At 44.7% G+C, this 20737-nt stretch overlaps 1 long non-coding RNA gene across 2 annotated transcripts; it reads left to right on the top strand.

Annotated features, from left to right (window-relative positions):
- The first annotated feature begins 2138 nt into the window (after positions 1-2138).
- On the top strand, positions 2139-6254 carry LOC112840076 (uncharacterized). 2 transcript variants are annotated; one of them, XR_012375120.1, is made up of 4 exons: positions 2139-2288; positions 3549-3710; positions 4031-4279; positions 5559-6254. It is a non-coding gene; the product is annotated as an uncharacterized lncRNA (long non-coding RNA). The 2 variants fall into 2 exon arrangements; XR_003212377.2 differs by having other exon boundaries at positions 3514-3710.
- Positions 6255-20737: the final 14483 nt, after the last annotated feature.

The raw sequence follows: 20737 nt of genomic DNA, 5'->3' as shown, positions 1-20737 counted from the left end.
ATAAAAGAAAAGGAAGTAGGAATGATTTCAAGCTACAAATTACATGATTCAGCGGGTGAGCACACATGGCTTCCTCCTTTAAAGATGATGGAAGGTAGGGTCTGAAGTGTTAATTCAGTGAAATCACAATAATGATTGTGCCAGGAAATTTCTGCTTTGGGAAAATGTGCTCAGACAACAGACGAAGTAGCCATAAACTTCTCCCCTTCCCAAACTATTCCTGAATTCAAATATTCTCTTCTTTTGCTCCCAAAATTATATTTAGGCCGGCCATTTCAATTAGGAAAACGTGGTCAGTGCCTCATCAACAGGTCTTGGAAAGCTTTGATAAATTTATACCAGGTTTCTCTTGTCTACTGGAATAAAGTAAATATAACATTAATAATGGCGGGGACTTCTCAAATGCCTCCTGCTTGTGTAATTCCAATTTCTTTGTGGAAAATCTCTACTCGAAGGCCATCAAATTCCAAGTCACAAAGTCATAATTTTCCTGGAGAACCGAACCTCTTACGTGGGATCCCATTTCATTACTTGGTGCTTCTCAACGAGACAGGACCCGGGTCAGGAGTAAGCAGCACTGTGCTGAGCAGAATAGTCTGTAGGTTAGGGTAAAGACTTGGGAAAGTAGTTGAGGGGTGTTTGGACAAAGGGAGTTGAGCTATGTGAGCTGTGTGAGCACAAATGTGTGGAAGAGAATAACATGACAGACCAGGGGTCAGATGGTAAGTTGTTCCTAGGAAATGCATGAGTGTGATATGTGGGGATGTCCCTCAAGAAGGTGAAATGTCAAGTGTGCATCCTTTTGTAAGCACTAGTATTTACCTTCTGTCACCTTTGGTCGCCTTAGCCCTAGCTTCTCTGTTCCTGTGTCTTTTACCACTTTAGGAATGACTATGTCATGGTGGATATTGGGAAATCAATATGACCCCATCCAATCCCTGTCCCAGGTGGAATATGTGGAGTGGTGGAGGACCAATTAGGTCAAATGAGTTGATTGGAGAAAGCCAGTGATTTTGGCCAGGGAGGTGGATCCATGGAGCCAGAATGTTGGGGGTGGGCAGGGAGGATGGTGTCAGGGATCTGTTTTTCAAAAGGGGGGAAATCAGAAATTGATTGAGGTCAGGGTGGTGTCCAGGTTTGGAAAATGCCTGAGCATCTGGCCTCTAGGGGTCAGGAGGTCAGAGTGTGGCCAGGGAATTAAGGATCCCCATAGAAACAAGTGGGGTTGCCTATCCAGAGACAATGGTGTCTGAGAGGGGGTCTCACCAGCATATCATTAAAACAACAGCAAAAGAATCAATGCTGATAAGTTTCTCAATAAATTGAAGTCGGTTCGAGGTGATTTCTTTACAAGAGCTTACTGACTTTGCATTTTGGTGTGCTTTCTTGAGTAGGGGAAAAATGATCAGGGGTACAGATCCACAGGGGCTATCCCCCCATCTGCCACCTTCCACAAGGGAAAACCTTCTGCTAATACCTGCAAAATAAAATATTTTGCAGCATTTTACTTCCACAGAATTTTTTTATGGGTTTCCATCAACATTTGAGGAGCATATTATACATGTAAATAACAGTGTCAGGTGTATTGCTGAAGGGAAAGATTGAGAACCGCCAATTTAGTGTCTTGAGCTGCGGCGGTGGAGATTGAATGGGAAGGGGTGGGGAGCAGGTGCTTCTTTCTGCTTTGGATTTCACGATCCTGGTGCTCAGCATTGGCGGACATCAGGGTCATAGACCAGTCAAGGTCAAGGAAGGTCAGTTGCTGCACCTTTGTCTTCTCTTCCAGAACGTAAATCTCTCATACGTTAACTCTTTCCTTCACTGTGGTCTAAAATGGTCTCTGTTGATCCTGGCTGCTCAGTGTCCTGGTCGAGGCAGAGTATGGAGTCTGGGAATGTCTCTCCCGGCAGCGGCTCCATCTGCCGCTCAACCCATCTTCCTTGAACTGTCCCTGGCATCCCAGTGCCTGCCGTGCTGGAAAACTTGAGCAGAACACAGGAAGGGAGATCACGCACCAGGCACATACCTGGTTTCTCACCCCCTTTGGGTTCCGGAGGCTTACTCGTCTGACGTCTCCGTTTCCTCCTCGGTAACAGGAAGTGACGCCATTAGCAGCCGTTAGCAGAGCGTGAGGAACTCTGCTTCCTTTGCCTCAAAGCTCCCCAGCTATGCCCCACCCACAATTCTAATACAATACTGATTGCTATTTAAGACACACATTTATGTGTTCGTGGGAGAAATTTTGAAATGCAGATGAGCACAGAGTAAAAAATGGAAAGCCCCTGCAGGTAGGAAGGAAACCTGCTTTTGAAAGAGGATGGGATAGCACCTGTTTGTGCGTCTGTCCCTGCTTCTACCTTTAACTCTTGAGTTAGCTCAGCCTCTGTCCCCTTTGGCCCGTCTCTCTCTGTGCCCCGTGTAGGCAGGTGGCACAGCGGGAGGCTGAGTAATAATAATGCTGGGGTTGGAAAAACTGGTTTTGGAATCAGACCAGCTGATGCATAATTTCAGGGTGGCTTACCTGAACCTTGACAACGATGTTTCTTTCTTTTTTTTTCTTTAAAGATTTTATTTATTTGACCGAGAGAGACACAGCGAGAGAGGGAACACAAGCAGGGGGAGTGGGAGAGGGAGAGGGAGAAGCAGGCTTCCTGCTGAGCAGGGAGCCCGACGTGGGGCTCGATCCCAGGACCCTGGGATGATGACCTGAGCCGAAGGCAGATGCTTAACGACTGAGCCACCCAGGCGCCCCTTTTTCTTTTTTTAAGATTTTATTTATTTATTTGAGAGAAGGAGAGAGAGCACGCAGAGGGAGAAAGAGAAGCAGACTCCCCCTGAGCGGGGAGCCTGATGTGGGGCTCAATCCCAGGATGCTGGGATCATGACCTGAGCCAAAGGCAGATGCTTAACTGACAGCCATCCAGGTGCCCCGACCATAATGTTTCTAAGTGTCTTTTACTCATTCGTAGAATGGAGATGAGAGGACCTTGCTCAAAGCCTGGTGGGGAATTCATTGTATGCCCTGGCACACAGTAATAACCAAATAGATGTTTGCTCTGCATAAGGTCCAGCTCAAGCCTTCTCTTCTTGTGGGTGGGGGATGTGGTAACTGGGTGATGGGCAGAAGGAGGGCACGTGATGTGATGAGCACTGGGGGTTATATGCAACTGATGAATCACTGAACTCTGCCTCTGAAACTAATGATGTACTACTGTATGTTGGGTAATAGTATTCTTTTAAAAAAGCCTTCTTTTCTTTAGGTAGCTTTTTCTAATCTGGTCCACACTGACCTCCCAATGACTTCATGGCATTGTTACATGGTTTCTATTTGGCTTTTTACCTAGTCCTGCCTCCTTTCTCCTGGCTAGCCCAAGGGGAATGAACTCCCTCAGCTGTGGACCCTGCTTCCATTTCTTCTGTTTTCTCCAGGGCAACCACACAAAATGCTTGCCAACGACATTTTTGGAACAATACAACATTAACACTGATTAGATGTTATGGAATTTGTCCTAGAGCTAATCAAAACTTGGTGAAATCGCCCTTCGCAGGCCATACCCTTGTGCCGGCCACGATGCAGACACTTCGGGGACACCCAGGAACTCCTGAGGTCTGGGATTTGGTGACCACTCAGATTGTCTGCCTGCACTGAGTCAGGCACCGAGGGCTCTCTCTCCCCCAGCCAGGTGGTGTCTGCATCCTTCTGATGCATGGTGAGTTTGGGAATGGCCGTCTGGGGGCTCAGGAGTGGAGATGCTGAGTTCCGAGAGGCCCGGAGGGGAAGTGACTTTGGAGTGAAGTCTCTGTGTTTGTTTGCTGTCCATCACTCCCCATGGCTGTGGGAGGGAATGACAGTGGGTGCTTTCCTTCACTGTCCCCAGCCTTGTGATAATAGTGGTACCAGAGGCTGGGGGCATCTTTCCCCAAGAGCTTTTGTCTTTGGAACATCACCTCAAAAACACACGTAAGGGGATAAAGTTCCATTTATTATCCTTGCCATGATAAAAATTCTAACTGCCATCTGTATGGGGAGGGTCTCTTTTGGGACTGACGCAGGAAGACAGCACCCTCTTGCCCCTCCTGGAGTGTGGTGGAAGCAGGGAAGAAGATAGCACCCTCTTGCCCCTCCTGGAGCGTGGGGGAGCAGGGAAGAAGACAGCACCCTCTTGCCCCTCCTGGCTTGTGGGGGGAGCAGGAAGAGGCCACGGCAGGAGCAATCACAGAGCTCCTTTGTCACGGACTCTACCAGCCATCGCTTTCGTCCCAAAGTGAGATCGACAAGGTGAGTGGTCAGGAGTCAGGGCTGCAGGTGAGGGGAGGCTCTGCACCTGCATTCTGCAACCCTGGTCTGTGTCCCATGTTCACTCTGCATCTGATAAGCCTCCCATTAGCCACCTGCTTAAGGATCAAAATCTCACTGTGGACTTCCTCCATGTGTGTATTTGGGTGTCTGGGCGGAAGTTGACCCCAAGCTTGTCGAAGCAGAAGGCTGCCTCCTTCTCTGATCTTGTTCCCTGACAGCTCAGTTGTGTCCCTCCCCCAACCCCACCCAGGAGGCCAGGGTGTGCCGACGAATGTTGGCATCTCATTCCTGCTCATCAGATGGGCTCTGTCTGCAGGGTCCATCCATTGCCCCCTGTTGCTGTGTGGAACCTGGAGTTCTCCAAATGCCCGCCATGCGGCTGTCACCAGAGTATTTTCAACCCTGCTCAGTGTGTGCCCAAAATCCAGGGAGGGAATCTACACAGAAACATTTGGAGGAACCAAAATGCAAGAGGAATTATTAACATTTGGCGATATCTTGGCTCAGGATCTGAGCTTCCACAGAACTCCAGGACACGAATGGATTATTTTGTCTCTTAGAGACCCCTCCAGTTTTGTGATGTTCTAAGTTGGATTCAGAATGAGAATGGGAAGGGGCAGGCCAAGCGGGTAGAAATTTGCTCCTGTTTATTAGAAGGAAATTCAGAGTTACGGGAGTGAAAGGGGTGTTCTCAGATCACAGTGGCCTGGCTCCCTCAGGCATGCCAGGGAAGGAGGATGGTGAAGCTGGAAGGCTCTATAGGGCCAGGGGGTGTAGGCACAGAGGGTGGCCTGTGGGTGCGCAGACCAGAGCAGACTCAAGACTGGTGTTACTAACAGAGATGGGCTCTAAGGCCCTGACACTAATTCTAGACCTGTCCTCTGGCAGGTCTGAGACCACCTACCCACATACGTACTGTTAGGGCTTGGCTCGGAAGGCTGAATTTTCCAGGGACCTTATTAGCGGTGGCTCCTGGTCACTGTATTAGCTCAAGGCTGTGGGACAGGTGCCATTCATCTTCATACAACGTTCTATTCATACTTTACAACCCTTCAGTTCTCCTAGGTGCCACTTTCAAGGTTTTAATGATCCCATTAGATAAGATAGTTGTTTCTTTCTCCCTTCACTTTTATCTGGATCGCTGGGTTTCCTTGTCCATGGAGAATGGTCATGGTGTGAATGTTTGTGCCTGTTGCTGGAAGGCACTGTTTGGTGAGGGATGTGAAGGGTGGATTTTTTTTCCTTCGATTTTTTGCAGGAGCTATGTTAGTATTCCAGAGCAAAGGAAATCCTGGAGAAGTGCTCTCAAGAGGAGCTTATGAAAAGACACCTGCGAGGATTCTGACATGTCCTGCTGAGCGAGGTGGTCTCCTCACTGAGTTACAGAGCTTCGGTGAGCCACTGTCACTGGTGGATGAGCTAAAGAAGACAGCTGGGAAGTATTGTTTAGCTACCTCTGGGGTTAGTGGGGGCTAAGGCCACCTATGCATCACTCCAGGTGCTTCAAGGATATCCTGTCACTGTGTCCAACCTCACTGTGTTTTTAGAGGTTCAAGAGGGAATGGGCTCTAGCATCCAACTGAACATGAAAGCCCAGGCAAGGATTTCTATCAGGATATACTTTTGCTCCAAGAAGAGTAGCAAGTCCTGAACCCAGGTCACAGGTGTCTTCAGGTGTCAGTTTCTACCTCTCAAGTTATTAAACATTTTCCACCACTTGTACATTTCTTTGCATAATCCCTATAATATAGGGGCAGGTATAATTTTGTATATTCTCTATAAAATGTGTGAAGATACAATTAGCCTTACTTCCTATATGGGGAGACAGAGACTCAGAGCAGAAAAGTTACTCTTTCAAGTCACACATTTCATCGCTGGTGGAGTGTGGGGCACGAGTTCCTGTCTCCTGATTCCCAGGTACACACTGTTTTTGTTAGCCTCAAAGTATTAAAGAACCCAGGCTCTTTGGAAGTAATGATTCTCCCTCTGCTTCTCTCTCTCTCTCTCTCTCTCTCTCTCTGTCTCTCATGAATAAATAAATAAAATCTTAAAAAAAAAATAAAAACGCTTGAGATTTGATACAGGGCCAAAAATGACACATTGAATTGTCTCTCAAAATGTGCTAATCCCCAAATGAGAATCCCACTGTGACCATGATTTTGTAGAATTGATTAGATGAAGAGAAATGTACTCAAGGGTCAAAGGCTACATTAGGAATGGTTGCTCATGAGCTAGACCTCTCAGAGCTGCCTGGCTGGGTGCACAGTAGGTGCTCAATGAGTGCTGATGGTTGGCTGGATTGATCAAGTTTTTAGTTAGCCTTCCATCCCAGGGAGCACGGTGCTTTCATGTGTCAGCTAAAATGATATTCCAAACATATACCAGCCTATAAACTTTAAGACGTGTTTGGAAAATTTTCAAACCTACAAAAGGTAACGAGAATAGTATAATAAACTCTAAGGTATTGTTTTCAGTGCTTATCGATATTCTATTTTTGTTTATTGATTCCCCTTACACCCACACACACACGCACGTGCACACACACACGGAGGTCGGGGGGAGACAGAGAGAGAGAGAGAGAGAGAGGGAGAGTTTCTTTTTGGCTGGGGTACTCTAGAAGAAATTCCAAACACCGTATCATTCACCTGTGAATACATGTGTATGTATCTCCAATAGACAATGATTTAAAAAAATATATAGCCATAATATCATCATCACAACAAAGTCACATTCATTCCTTCATATCACAGAATACCTCTTTCATGTTTAATGTTCCATGATTGTCTCAAAATGTTGTTCTTTTTGTTAGATTCTTCAAATTAGATTTCACACGACATGCACACTGCACTGAGTCGATCCAGCTTTTTTGGTATTTCCTTCCACCTATGATAGTGTCCCCTCCCCTCTAAAGAAAAAAGTTAGGTCAAGAGACTTAACCAGATTCAGGTACTTTCTTTTTTACTTTTGAAAAATACTTCATATTTTGTGCACTTTCAAGTGCACTGCAAAATTGTGCACTTTCTTTAACCTACAACATTTGGAAAGAATTCTGTTTCTTGAGTATGCATTTATTCCAGGTCCTGATCCTTGGACAAAACTGATCATGTGAGCAATGTTTGGGGTAAATGACATGGAGCCATGGTCCTTCACCATGCATCAGAAGTTGGACTCCTACAAATCACAGCCACCCAAGACACTACCACTGGGTAATGATATAGGTTTCTGGATGCTGGACATAACTATCACAAACTCCCTCAGGAAGGATTTTAGGGTAGAGCAAACCTCCAATTCAGGACCTATTTTCTCTTGCTTTACACACAACTCTAAGAAGCATCATTTTATTTTGGCAACTCACAGGACATAGGAAATAAAATTAGGAGGAACAGGTGGTCTGGAAATACAGTAAGAGATGGACGACAATTGGCATGAAGGAGGGCACGTGATATGATGAGCACTGGGTGTTATACACAACTGATGAGTCATTGAATACTGCATCTGAAAGTAATGATGTACTCTAGGTTGGCTAATTGAATTTACATTAAAAAAAAGAGAGAGATGGATGACAGCCATGTGATCCAGAAGAAAACAGAAGAAACATGAAAAGCAAAAACAAGAACAAGAGAAGGGACAGAGTCCAGTATAAACTGATAGAAAGTCCAAGAAACTTCCTCTTCCTCTTAGAGATATATCATGCTTGCCTATTTACTTGCACTATCTAATTTATTATCACATCAACCTTAGGACAGAGGTACTGTTATATTCTTTTTTTAAAAAGATTTATTTATTTATTTTAGAGAGAGAGAGAGAGCGTGTGCACATGAGCGGAGGGGGGGCAGAGGGACAGAGAGACAGAATCCTCAAGTCAACTCCCCGTTGGGCTCAGACCCCCAACGCAGGGCTTGATCCTGAGCCAAAACCAAGAGTCAGACACTCAACTGATTGAGCCACCAGGTGTCCTGGTACTATTATATTCTCTATTTTACATATAAAAAACAACATTAAGAAATGTTGCTAACATCACCCAGTTGGGAAGGTAATCCCCAGGAACATTGTCCCGTTGTCCCATTGTCCCATGATCTAGTACTGGCTGTGCCTAGGTGTGCATGTGACCCAGGGAGAGGAATAAGCAAGACCCTGCATCTCTTGGTTAAATAGCCAAGAAAGCACACAGTGCGTTTTGGAAATTTACCAGCTTCCGCACAAGATGGGAAAAATAAAAAGTTTGTAATCACATTTAACAGCTTCAAGTTTCTAGAAAATTTATATGCATTGAAGTGCAGGTATAAATGTTTGGAACTCCAAGAAATTTTATAAACCAGAAACACAGAGATGTTACAGCAGTAGTTAAATTAATGGATTGATTTATCTTGAAGCATTATGTGGTAACTTTGTGATGATATTGATGTTGCCTATTCTCTCCATTCAGCCTGGAATTTTTTTTTTTCTGTGGTTTTCTAGAATTTTCAGTGAGGCAGTGGACTGCCAGAGCCAGCAAGCTCTACTCAAGAATCTAATTTTCTGTCCTTTCTCCTCCATAACTCAAGACTGGATCAGTTAGGGCTGGGTTTCCCCATCACATCCTGTTGATGACAGTGACTAGTAAAGAAATGATGTGTGCATTTGTCTCTTCCTGCAAAAAAAGAACCTGATGGGGACCCTTAGAGTGGATAAATTCTCCATGATGAATGTCTCACCTAATTCTTTCTGAGGCTTAGGGATTTGGGGAAGGTAAACGCTTCATCATCAGAAATGACACTTTGGAAGTCACCCGAGCACCATGTTAACTGTCTGAGACTCTGTCTTCTAAGCCCATCTGAGAGTCAGAAAATAGAGAATCCAAGTTAGAAGTCACCGTCAGGCACATCCAGTACAATCTGGGGCAATTTATGGAGGGACAAATAACCCTGCACAATTCATCAAGTCCTTAGGCCTTTGGTAAATAACTTTTTTTTTTTTTTTGAGAGAGAGAGAGGGAGAGAGAGTGAGCAGGTGGGCAGGGACAGAGTGAAAGAGAGAATCTTAAGTAGGCTCCATGATCCCTGAGATCATGACCTGAGCCAAAACCAAGAGTCAGATGCTTAACCGACTGAGCCACCCAGGCGCCCCAGTAAATAACTTTTGGTGCTCATAGTCCTCACTCTGAATGAGCAAGTGATGTTCAATATGGAAACTGTTAAGATAAAGAAAAACTTTTGCTACTCAAAGAACTTAACTTCAGCTCTCCAGAAAACTTAGCTATCCAGTGACGATTCATATCCTGATCATTCCAAAGAACCAAAGTTTTATTCTATTGTGCTTTTGGAAGAAAGCATCTTTTGTTGTGCTGGTGGAGAGAATCTGGACCACATGAACTAGTCTCACCTGGCATGATGTTTCTTCTGTGCCTTCAACAATTTCACAGCATAGTGATTCTTCATTTCAGTCTCAGACACATCAGTTAATTAGCTAATCTGGGTTTTGATTCACACGTATTAAACACCGTCTTTTTTGAGCACCCAGAAACCCCCCTTATGTGAAATAAATGGCATTATGTCCAAAAGAATGGTGTGAGATTGTCTTTTACTTTGGAAGAAAAGGAGGTAATTAGTTTGATATATATTTTTTCACTGGTGAATGTTAATGCTATTTTCACTGCTGAAGGAAAGGTGAATGGCTGTGCCCAGTCACTGATCCTGGTTTTTGTGGCTCTGACATTATATGAAAGGAGTTTGGGGAAATGAAATGGAATAGAAGGGCCTCAGTTGAATATGTGGATAAGTAGCGTTCTTAATACTTCAACAAAACCTAAAAGACTTTGCAATTCATATAGCTTTTCTGAAAGGCTGCCAAGAGGGATATTTTCAATAGATTGGTGGAATGAGGAATTAAATGTAGATTATTCTGGAAAAGATTGGAATTTAATATAACATTTGAACAGGTTAAATTTATATCAATAAAATACCAGGCAGAGAATGGGACCGTTTAATTTCCAGCACACAGACGACACATAATGTTTCTGGAAAGGATGAACGCAGCGGAGGTTGCTCCTTAAGGCTTCTGTGTTCATTTTCAAAAGCAGCCTGGGAAATTTCTGCCATTCTTTGGGATTCAAGGCACTGGCAATGCGGTGGTCAGATGTGATGGATTATGCAGCCAATTTGCTTGAAGTTTGTGGTTCATTAATCCAGCTCTCTGAAATTCAAAGAACTGAAGTGATGTCATTTGGAATGTACATCACAGAAAATTAATGGGGTTCCTTGGTCAGAAGTGAGAATGCAGACAATGTGAAGGGGGGGAAGTGGGGGAAGGGACTGGTATTACTAATGGCTGAGGAGTGGGAAGCCTGGTTTCCAAAGGGAAAGCCCGCCTAGCCATTCAGTGTCACTCCCAGCCCCACCATGTAGGCTCTGAGGGGACCCCTCTTTGTGGGGTTACCCCAGAATTCAGCAGCAGTAGAAACAGTTAAAAGTCTTAGACTATCTAATTCAAATCAGCAGATCTGAATGGTTCCCCGCACCCCCCAACCTGTCTCCAATCACCCAGGGTTGCCATTCCTTCTGGGTCTTGCTGGCAGGGCTGGGCTGGGCTGGGCTGAGACTGGTGGGAGCCCTGCCCATCAGGGTGGTGTGTTGACCCTGGATGCTTCCCCGATGGACCGGGCTTTGAGGCCTGAGACTGAATCACTGCCAAAGAGGTGGGTTGGGAAAGTGGGCTAAGAGGAGGTCTCTGGAAAGATCCAATGAAGTAAGTGAATGGGAAAGGAATGGCCATTTAAGGAGCTTGCACTCTGCCAAGCTGGGTGCTAGGTGCTGTCACAGTTCACTGGATCATTATAGCCACTGTCTGTGCTGTCAACAGAAATACAGCCCTGGTGCAAAGTGGTTGCTTGACAAATGTTTTTTTGAATAAAAGCAAAAAAAAAAAAAAAAAAAAAAACTGAGCCCGGGTGGCTCAGTCATTAAGCGTCTGCCTTCGGCTCAGGTCATGATCTCAGGGTCCTGGGATCGAGCCCCACATCAGGCTCCCTGCTTCGCGGGAAGCTTGCTTCTCCCTCTCCCACTCCCCCCTGTTTGTATTCCCTCTCTCGCTGTGTCTGTCAAATAAATAAATAAAATCTGAAAAAAAACCCCACCAAAAAACAACAAACCCCCCCAAACACACCCTAAAACCCACAACCCCCAAAACAAAAAAAACCCCAAACCTAAACCCAAACGAAAAACACCCCCAATACTGTTCAGCTGGATAATAATATTGTCCCTCCTTTTCAAAGGAGGATACAGATTCAGAGACTTATTTGGATAGCAAGAGAGTTCTGTTCTTTGTACTTTGTAAACTGCAAAAATGCTCTTCAAATGTTAGCTTTCATTACTGTATAATGGAATAAGCCCATTTCCTTAAAGCCTTCACTTCTGGAAGTGCCTGGAACATTGTAGCAATTCAATACCTATTTATTGATTGAATGACTCCTTGACCATTGGGCAAGAGGGGCTGATGGTACCTTAATGGGACTGCTAGCTCACAGGAAGGGAAATGAAGATTTACACACATAGACACAATCCACTGTGCAGGGTGCATTTCCAAAACTGTGTAAGAAAGTTGAAGTTAGTTATTTATTAAAAGAGGCAACATGAAATTTTTCAGAATTATTTTCCCCTTGGAAATCTTAACTTTGGCTTAGACCCCTTGAAAATTCCATTAGGACTCAAAATGTACTAGTATTTTTACTGGGTAACAATATAATCTGAAAGAGTGAAAAATTTTCTGTTTGACAGTGCAGATGGTGGTTCTATTTCATATGAATATCCAAATCTAATGCAGATAGTAGTTTTTGTTGCCTACATGTTTAACGTTTGAGTGCGATTTGAACTTGATAGCATGTTTTATTGCTTCCTCGACCAGTAACTACTCTTTCACTTTTAAATACATTTACGATATTACACATATATTTCAAGACATAATAAAAGTAAATTTATTAAAAAAAATTCCAAACAGCTTTATGCATTCTTATTTCTAGCCTTTACTTCCACTTAGAGTCTGAGAGTCTTCGAAGTAACCACTAAATGTTGGTGAATGAATTGCAGCTTTTAGAATCCAGGGAGACTGAACTTTAAAAGAGAATCTCAGGACTCTGGGATGTTCATTCTCTCCTGGTGCCATCTTTCTCCAGGTGGAGAAAACCCAAGATTTTCTCAGTCCATGTTGGTCTCCCATTTACTGACTGGAGCTGGGATAGGGTAGAATTTACCTGTAGGTAAAAAGTCTCTGTATGTTTTTCACATGTTAAAACCAACCAACCAACCAATCAACCCTTTATCATGGAAAATTTTGCTCAATATCAAATGTAGAGAGAATAGATTTATGGACCTCCCCCTTCACCCCAGATCCGACAATTACCATTTTGCTCATCTCATTTTACCTCTTTCTCCCATTTATTTATTTTGCATTTTCTTAAGACAAATCTGATATCATTTCACCTGTAAATAGTTCAGTATAAATCTCCATTAAGGACTTTTTAGAAACCACCTTGCAATTATCACACCCAAAACAATTAACAGTGGTTCCCATCTACTGTGCTGTTCATATTAAAATTTCCCCAATTGTTTTAAAGGTGTCCTTTGTTTTGTGTTTGGTTTGTTTGAATCAGGATCCAATTACTGAATGCTTTTCCTGAAGCATAGCTTCCTTCCTGGGGCTCCCTCAGTTGTCTTTAGAACTAAGCTATTAAGGCAAACTTGGCCTCCATTTGTTAGTCAGGGACGAGGGGAGGGAGAGGTAGCAAGGGAGGATTAACCTGTCCTCTTAGGCTGGATTGGGTGGGAGAGCCCACAGGGACCAGCTACAATTCTAAAGGGGCAGAGAATCCTCATTCCTAGTTCTAGAAGTGGTCCATGCCAGGTCATTTTATCCTGTGGCCACAAAGATAGCAGTGGAATTCTTTGGAGCCTGGTGGGAAATATCAGTCATTCCAGGAGATTCGGTTTAAGAAGGCAGCAAAACATCAGGTCTTGTGGGTTGGGGAGGGTGGTCCCAGCACCCCAGCCCATTAGTATTTGTAGGGAGTAGATAGAAGGCAGAGAATGAAGCAGAAGGAACTGGAACAGAGACAGTGGATTTATTACCCATGTTGGAGAGAAGAAAGAGTATGATTGGTTCTATAGCTCTTTTAGGGTCCTAGGTATTAAGTCTGTTTGGAAAACAAGATTATTTGGCTCATATGGTAGGAGACCAACAGTGGGATCTGGCCATCAGATGCCAGTTCTGGAAATATAACTTCCTTTCAAGACCCACTGGGTGGGAGAAGTAGGAAGTAGGTAATCCATGCATTCCCCTGAGATTGGCCTGGGACCATGTGCAAGCCTTCAGGGGTTGGCCTTCTGATTGACCAGCATAGGTAGAGGAGAGCACTCAGGTGGGGTTGACATAAGGTGTTATTTGGTACAGAAATAAGTATCTCAAACAATATATTCCTTATCTGAAAGACTTAGATCTTGTCTCCTCAGATTCATCAACATTCTTTGTCCATATTTCTGACGGTATAAATAATATCACTGAGTACTGAAAGAGTGAAAACCACATTTGGGTAGTATTTCCTGGATCTCAACACTTTGAAAAAACAAACATTCTTCCATCATTTCTTTCATCTTCAGAAAAGCTTTGTCCTTTCAAAATTGGCCGATATTTACTGAGCTCTTCTTACTATATGCCATAATCTGTGCCAGGTGCTTTTTTTTTAAGATTTTATTTTTAAGTCATCTCTACACCCAATGTGGGGCTCGAACCCACAACCCTGAGATCAAGAGTCCTATGCTCCACAGAGTGAGCCAGCCAGGCGCTCCTGTGCTGGGTGCTTTTATATCTTGTGTGGTCCTCTCCACCTATCTCTTCCTTAAGAGATTTTGTCTCTAAAATCCCTTACTTGTTGTATTGAATGAGGTTCACCTAAAGAATCAGAATAAGTATATAATTTATTTTCTACTGGGAACTGGCTTCTGCAGTTATGGGCACAGGCTGAACAGCCTCCACATGCCATTTAGTCTAATGCTGCTTGAAGCCCCTAGGCAGGTGATCAGAAAGGAAAGATCACAAGCTGGCTGGACCCCATGTGCCTAAGCTGGAATCCCATAAAGACACACCGAATCCCGTGTCTGTCCTTGTTGCCACTAACCTTGGGGATGAGGGTATCCTACAGGAGCCAGAGTGCTCTTCACATAGAGCCGAATACACACACACGGGGCAGTCAGAGAAATGGAAGAAAAATTCAGGGGGAGAAGAGAGCGATTATAAGACCAGCCACTGCTTCAGGTCCAAGGGGAGAGTCAGCTGATCAGCAACAAGGTAAGTGCTACAAAAGAGCTACAAAATCCCACCTCCGAGAGACTCTCTCTTGGAGCCCATGCTGACAAGAAACATGCAGGTGAAGGGAATTCTGGGAAATGTAGTTCAGCCTAGCCCAGTGGGTGCAGAGCTGTCACACCCATTCTGCAAGGTGGTTGGGGGTGTGAGGGCAGGGAGTGCTTGCAGGTTTGACTTGCAGGAGGGAGGGCTGGTCTGCAGCATGCAGAGAGAAGATAAGGTAAACAGACAGACCTTAGTGACCACACTAAACCTTCTACTACTGCATTAGGAGCTTCATTGCTGTAGGGCTCACTTTCCTGATACATTCTGCTAAATTTGGAATGAAATGAGGTAGCATGTCCTCAACTTGAATAATTAGCAGGGATACCTGGAGTAGTGGCCTACTTACGCTGATGGGTCATTTATTCATTCACCTGTGTGGTGGTGTGACTCTGTTGTTCTGCTTCTCAGGGGACCATCCAGCCTTACATGGAGGAACAGCTGAAGCCTTTGGCATCCCAGCTGTAAGCGGCTAATTGTTGCATACCCCTTCTCCCAGCAGGCCTGTACCTGGCAGACTGTTTGCCTCACCAGGTGGGCACCTTGCCTGTGGGGGCATGCCGAAAATGTCTTCCCTAGCCAATGTAATCTCAGGTGAAACACCACGGGGCCAGCTTAACTCTTATCTATTTAGAATCCAACCCCAGCAACTTGGACCTCAGGAGATGTGCTCTTGGGGAATCTATCACTATGCACCCTGCAGCGGGAGGGGAAGGAACTCTGTCTTGGCTGGTCCGAAAGTATGTGGGATTAATAGTTATTGACAGTCCCTCATCTGTGTGAGTGGGGACAGGCGACATGGAGCCACCTTTGAAATTAAGAACAGAGACTAAATGTCCTGGTGGGCGACCAATCCTGAGGACAAGTGCAGGGACACGTTCGAATCAGCAGAACCTATTACTGTGTCCAGGAAGCAAATCCACTGTGCTGCACCTTTGGGCCAATGGCAGCTCTGAGCACCTGGAACAAGATTAACGCAACATATTTTAAGAAAAAAGGAAAAGAAGAAGATAGCAGGAGAGGAAGAATGAAGGGGAGTAAGTCAGAGGGGGAGACGAACCAGGAGAGATGATGGACTCTGAAAAACAAACTGAGGTTTCTAGAGGGGAGGAGGGTAGGGGGATGGGTTAGCCTGGTGATGGGTATTAAAGAGGGCACATTCTGCATGGAGCACTGGGTGTTATGAACAAACAATGAATCATGGAACACTACACCAAAACAAATTATGTAATATATGGTGATTAACATAACAATAAAAAATTAAAAGATTAAAAAAAAAGATTATAGACCCTGTCCCATGCCTGTGCATGGGGCTCTCACAGTGTGTTCCCTGGGAATTTCTTGCCCTTTATAAGTTCTGTTCTTTGATCTTTGCTTAATGGAAAAGAAAGCTTCGTGTGTTCACCAGAGACGCGGCAATCCCAGGCTAAGAAGTGGAGGTCAGGCAGGCAGACCCCAAAGACAGTGCCGAACCTGCTCAGGGCTGCTACTTAGTATATTCCCTTCTGCCATCAGGCTTTCTCCTCCAGCCAAGGGCAGGTGACGATTTTCTAGGCTTTTCCCATAAATCAATCTGGATAATTTTATTTCCTGTCTCTCTGTCTCTGTCGCAGAGGAAGGCAGGGGTGACTTTTAGAAGTTCAGATTTGTGGTTCAGCCCCTGACAAATAGGCGGATCTTGGTGCCCAGGAGGGCACCTATGTGGCTCTGGGGAGGACAAAGGTTTTATCTCAAAAAAAAGGATTTCCTTTTTTGAGAGGATTTCATAAGTTATTCTATGCATTATCTCTGAACTAATCAGCTATGACCCTAGAATTGCGTTGAGAACCAGTGGGGACATCTGAGACAATGAGTTCTATTTGGATCATTTGGGTAGTGGAGCAATTCCAGTTCACTGCAATCAGCTTCTGTGAAGTCAAAGAAGCTTGAGGGTTTCCTGACCTTTAAGACACTTTACTGCTTGTGAGCAATCCCACCTCCCCACCATTCAAAGATATCCCAACCCATCAAAATCTAATAAGTCATATCTCTCTAAAAAAGTGTGTGTGTGTGTGTGTGTATGTGTGTGTGTTTGTGGTAAATTGATCTTTTCCTTTCCCTGGTGAGCAGGGTGTGTGGCATGGTGATTTGAAGACCCACAGAAGCATGCTCACAAAGGAACACAATGGAATGTGCTCAGAGAAAAGCATCTGGGTGCATTTGCCTTTTCATCCTGCCAGCCCTGGAAATTCTGATATGGAATATGCTTTCAAAATGTATTTTGTAAGTCCACTCCAGCAGAGAGCTTTGGCAGAAGAACCCTTGACTCTCAATCAGGAATGCCCTCCCCTCTTGCTCCTTAATATAGACAGTGTGTCGTTCACTTATCTTTCTCTGTGGTCTAGACTTGATCGGCTCTTTCTGAAGTCTGTCCTGTGCATTTTTTCTGTTTCTGGATTTGCTTCTCCCGTCCCCACCCTCATGATTCTGAGTCCTGCCATTTTTCTTTGAGGCCAAGATAGAACAGTGGCTCTTATTTTTGGGAAACGAATTCCCTTCCTTCCTTCCTCCCTCCCTCCTTTCTTTTCCTTTCTTCTTTCCTTCCTTCCTTCTTTCTTTCTTTCCTTCCTTCCTTCCTTCCTTCCTTCCTTCCTTCCTTCCTTCCTTCCTTCCTTCCTTCCTTCCTTCCTTCTTTCCCTCCTTTCCTCCATAAACCTCTTCTGAATGCTAAGAACTGTGCCAACCATGGGGATTCAAAGTCAAATATGACATGGTCTGTACTTTGAGGAGCTCATAATGTTCTAGGGATGATAGTCATTTATATTCAGTTTAATAGTTTGTTAATATGCATCTAGTCATGTGATTCTCTACCTGCATCAGTAACAAGATTGCTAAATCCCCAGGAGCAGAGGCTACAGTTTTGCATGGCTCACAGTGCCTGTCCCAGTGGTACAGATGAGCTTTTGCATCTATAAAATGGAGGTCAAACTGCCTACTTCCTGGTCCTGTGGTGAACTTTAAAGTTACATGATGTCTCTAAGTGCACAATCTGGTGCCTGGCCCAGAGTAGGTCTCCATAAGTGGTAGATATTATGGTCTGTGGTTAGAGCAGCTTGGTAAATACTCCCGCAACTCATTTGAAATGTGTTGACTTGACAGATGGGCAGAGACAGGAGATGAAATTCAAGCCCGTTGACTTGTAAGCAGAGGAGATCCCAAATTGGATAACAGACAGAGCAGAGAGCTCCTAATGCTGTCTTTGTTCTGTGACCAGTTGGAGCACTTATGCAAAGTTGATTTCTCAGGAGAGCATGGAGAACTATGGAATTTGCTGCCTGTCAACTGCAGGCTCAACCTGAAGCCGGATTTACTGAGATGATCATGTACATAATGATGCACGTATGACATCAGCAATGTTGGAGTAACAGGTACACAAAGTACATCTTACTTACACACACACTGCATTACCATAACGGGAAGCCATGGATGAGGTGGCTTTGATAATAGAGATGTGTTATCCCACAGGTCTGGATTTGCAAGTCCAAAACCGAGGTGTCATCAAGATCGGTTCCCTCCAAAGCTGTAGCATAAGGATCTGTTCCTGGCCTCTCTCCTTGGCCTGTTGATGGCCATGTTCTCCCGCTGTTTCTTCATGTCATCTTCCTTCTATGCATGTCTCCGTGTCCAATTTTTCCCTTGGTGTAAGGATCACCAGTAAAAATTGGGTTAGGTTCCACCCTTATGACCTCATTTGAACATGATTACCTCCATCAACTTCCTACGTCCAAATAAGGCCACATTTTGAGATGAGGAAGGTCGTAATTTCAACAAATGAATTTTGGAGGTGGGAGGGGGGAGACACAATTCAGCTATAATACATACCGTGATTAGCTATTACTTCCCATCTTTTAGAGAAAGGGAATAGGGGCCCAGAGAGCTTTGGGGTGACCTGATGAATCAGGACTGGGAACAGACCTCAGATTTCTGCTACTCTTGTAGGTCAGTGTGTGAAGTAGCTCTGAGGGCTTGTGTTAGTTAGTGTCCCCAAAATGGGCACAGAGTTGGTGTCAGTATTTATCCTATGCAGGTGGTGAGCTTGACTCTCAGGTAACATCTCAAGTGGACATGTTATTCAGATTGAAATGAGGCTTTTCCCTTCTTCCTTAATCTACTTTTAGGATGATGATGGAGATGATGGTCACAGTTACAACCACCACTATCTCCACCATCTACGTCTGGCCGGTGGTTTGTTATTCTCCACATCTGCTCATGTGCATTACCACATTTCCTCCTTACAGCAACCCTGTGGGAGGGGTTCGGGTTTATAACCCTTCATCCAAGCCTTGGGGCCAGATGTATTCCAGAATTCTGAGCTCTGCAGACTTGAGAAAAGCAACCACAGTGCATGTCCTGTGTACAGCAGAACAGTCCTTGTGGGGTCCGGGGCAGCATTTGAAATCAAACAGCAAAACGTATAAATAATCACACCAAATTGGGTCAGATTCTGTGGTTGACAAGTTTTGGAAAACTTTCAGTGTTCAGAGCTTCATGAATTTCAGGGGATCACAGACCTATTGTTATTATGGTCAGCTCGGAGCACCCTCCACAAAGAGGTCATCCAGGAGGAGGTCAGGGAGAGGGAAGGTGGAAAGGAAGGATCTCCTTTTCCAGATGAGCAGGTCAAGTCCCATGCCTGCCTGCAGACATGAGCTGGGCTGGGCCTTGAGGAGGAAGCCCAAAGCTCCCTGGCAGAGCTCTGTCAGGAGGATGGCTGTGATGTGTGCTGTGTGTGTAGTGAGGATGGAACCAGCCAAGGAGGTGGCAGGACCGGGAGGATTGATCTGGGCTCTGACGGACTTGAAGCTTGTGAGATTTTGAAGGTGCTCTTGAGAAAAACAGTACAGAATGACAAACATAAAATTAGATACAAAGTGACTTTTTCTTTCTTTTTTTTTTTCTTTGAGAAAGAGAGAGAGAGAGAGAGTCTGGGCAGTGGGGGGCAAAGGGAGAGGGAGAGAGAGAATCCGAAGCAGGTTCCACGCCCAGCTTGGAGCCTGACACGGGGCTCGATCTCATGACCCTGAGATCAGGACCTGAACCAAAATCAAGAGTCAGATGCTAAACTGACTGAGCCATGAGCCACCCAGGTGCCCCCAAAATGAATTTTTCTTTAGGATGAGGAATCACAACAGATTATAAACTTTAAAAAGCTGCCAAATCAACTGGAGGTGGGAGTGTGCATGAGGGGGTTTATGGGAATTTTGTGTGCTTTCTGTTCAAGTTTTCTGTGGACCTAAAATTGGAAAAAGGTCTATTAATTAAAAAAAACTGCTGAAGAGACAACTTAGGTATCACACAATCTAGAAAGGGCACATGATATTCTTTTTTTTTAATTAATTACCTATCTGAACGCCTCTATAATATTTTTCTTCCCTACCAGTCTTGGCTGTGTATTCTTTGTTTTCCTTTTCACAGGACAATGATTTTGGAATATTTTTAAAGAGAGGCCATGAAATCATATAGGAAGATGATTCAGTCTTCCCTGCTGCAAGGTCGATCAAATTGGCTTTTCATTATTGAGAGCTTAGGAACATTCCTTTCAACCTGGCAATTCTTTATTGGTAATATCATGCCAATTTTGAAGACTGTTGACAAATTTGATATCCTCCGTCAAGTTCCTTCCAAATAACTGCCTTTCTTTAGCCACAGGGTCAGTCTTACTGGGGAGAGAAGATGCGGGGTGCCCACTACAAGTGGCCTGGGGGGTGCTGGACAGATGAGCTAGTTACACCGTGTTTGCTTCTCACCGCAATGGTGATGTTGTCTGTCGCCCCACTCTAGGGCCAGCCCTGCCCTGGCTTCCACACCATCTTTAGGTGGGAGGTGTATTCCCAGCCCTGTCTTCCCAAAGCACTGGTTCTCATTTGGGTTCTAGACCTATGTCTAGGGCATCCCAGCCCTTAGAAGGCTCTGTCTGATTCCTAAGCCTTCCCTCTCCCTGACCGCCTCCTGGATGACCTCTTTGTGGAGGGTGCTCTGAGCTGCCTGCCTGAATTTCTGAGCATGCTTCTCCCTCTCAGATGT

Source organism: Callorhinus ursinus, unplaced genomic scaffold, assembly GCF_003265705.2.
Source record: "Callorhinus ursinus isolate GAN/ISIS: 27379988/994484 unplaced genomic scaffold, GSC_fseal_2.0 scaffold45, whole genome shotgun sequence".
Classification (NCBI taxonomy): domain Eukaryota; kingdom Metazoa; phylum Chordata; class Mammalia; order Carnivora; family Otariidae; genus Callorhinus; species Callorhinus ursinus.
The sequence above is the reverse complement of the archived record's forward strand: the minus strand, read 5'-3'. Positions and strand labels throughout refer to the sequence as shown.